This window comes from Galeopterus variegatus, unplaced genomic scaffold (genome assembly GCF_000696425.1).
Source record: "Galeopterus variegatus unplaced genomic scaffold, G_variegatus-3.0.2 Scaffold8963, whole genome shotgun sequence".
Classification (NCBI taxonomy): Eukaryota; Metazoa; Chordata; class Mammalia; order Dermoptera; family Cynocephalidae; genus Galeopterus; species Galeopterus variegatus.
In genome coordinates, this window is record NW_007735074.1 from 24,127 (window position 1) to 25,222 (window position 1,096).

Below are 1,096 nucleotides of genomic sequence, written 5' to 3' on the forward strand. Positions count from 1 at the left end.
CCATTAATACTGTTAGTCTCAGAATTTCTATTTTCAGCAAATGCTGTACCAGCAACCTTATCAGGATTAGATGCTTTCTTGTATAGCTCAAAATCTGCTTTCCTCTTTTGTCCTCCTTCTACATTTTTTTTTGCTCAAAACTTTACTTGGCTTTGTATTTTTGACTCTAATCCACACTTCTTCTTCATTATAATTTTCAACCACACACCTCGCTTCCTCCTCATTCAATGGTTCTGGCTTATCTATTTCATACATTTGGTCAACCACAAAATTTTCCTTATCTAGTTCTACACTGTTAAGGTCCATAACTTTATTTATTTATTTATTTTTTTTCCTTTTTGTCTTTTTTCGTGACCAGTAACGGGATCGCAACCGTCAGTGTCGCGCCTGTACCAGGACCGGCAACGGGATTGCAACCCTCGGTGTCGCGCCCGCACCGCGCTCAACCAGTGAACGGACTGGTCTCTATATGGGATCCGAACCCTCCGTGGGAGCGCCGCCGTACTCCCAAGTGCCGCACTCTACCGAGTGCACCACCGGGCCAGCCCAAGGTCCGTAACTTGAACAGAAGCACTACTAATGGTAATGCCACTATGCATCACAACTGCAAATAATCCATTGCTGTTGTTAGTTGGCTTTGTGCTCTATTCTTCCAGTGACAATTTAAGAGGTGTCAATAAAGGAGTGTTGATCTTGGAAAGTCCACCACCATAAGAATCAAACTCCAAGCCACTAGCAGCAAAGCACTTCAAATGAATAGTTGTAACTTCAGATATTTTGTCAAACAAAAGACTTGGTTCAGCTTCAGTATAATGATGGCAGTTTACACAGAAATACTTATCTTCTCTTACAATCCTCTCCACTTAAGCAAACTGTGAAATTGCCCATCTCAGGGTCTTCATTTCAGTTTTTGGTTCTGGAGAAATTTCAGAACTCCCTTCTACTTAGGAAAGCTCATGTTCTTGTATTGGCACACTGATACCTTGAAAATCTTCTCTTCTTTCTGTTAAACTTTCACAGTCCAAGTAATGAGTACTTAATACCTGCTGACCTCGAAATAATTTCTCAACAAGCTCAAAGCCACTATGCTCTGCAC

At 41.3% G+C, this 1,096-nt stretch overlaps 1 pseudogene; it reads right to left on the bottom strand.

Annotated features, from left to right (window-relative positions):
- Nucleotides 1-5: 5 nt before the first annotated feature.
- LOC103608906 overlaps nt 6-1,096 on the bottom strand; it is a 2,778-nt pseudogene continuing 1,687 nt past the window's right edge.